The sequence below is a fragment of the Eptatretus burgeri genome, chromosome 1 (genome assembly GCF_056783735.1).
Source record: "Eptatretus burgeri isolate ZD-2024b chromosome 1, Ebu_testis_v1, whole genome shotgun sequence".
NCBI lineage: Eukaryota > Metazoa > Chordata > Myxini > Myxiniformes > Myxinidae > Eptatretus > Eptatretus burgeri.
The window spans coordinates 28,745,418-28,746,159 of record NC_140961.1 but is presented as its reverse complement, the minus strand read 5'-3'; positions in this window follow the sequence as shown (position 1 = coordinate 28,746,159).

Here is a 742-nt window from a genome sequence, read left to right as displayed (position 1 = left end):
GTATATACGTGCTTTCCGTGTGCTGGGAAATAAATGTGCATTGTGTGAACTGTTTTTCCGTTTCACTTCGTCTTTTCCTTATTGAATCTCCATCCTGCTTCACGTAAAGGGTTCGTAGTGGGTGCAAAACGCCTGGTAAATAATCTGAACCGTCGAGGTCGACGATAACACCGCTCGGTTATCCCGATAGTACGGAACGGGCCGCCCAAGCGGCTCATGTCCGGAGTCGACCTGCGGCGAGGTACGATCGCCCGGTTTACCATCCGCGTGGGTACTTAGGTTGGTCGAGTTTGGCGATCAACCCTGTCCTACGCGGGTGGCCGATTGGCACGATTGTGGTGAGGTCGAAAGGCCCACCCGTGACTGGCTCCGGGCAATAGTTCCCGGAGGGTCACGACTGAATTGTCCGTCCGGTGGGCGATGTTCCGCGATCCGAGTTACGTGGTCGTCCGCACGCCGGCGGGCGCGAATTCGCAAATATAAATATATATATATATATATATATATATATATATATATATATATATATATATATATATATATATATATGTTATAATTATGGCCACCACGAGCGATTTGTATGAACAAGAAATGGTACGAACTAAACACCTCTCATGCACAGACATGTCTCGTATTTCCTCTATTTCCTGAGTCCGATTTACATCCAGGAACAGAACAATTATGGGTAACCATTTTGAAATCGCCACTCTTTCCTCCGATTGCTGAAAATTGTGTTTAAAAT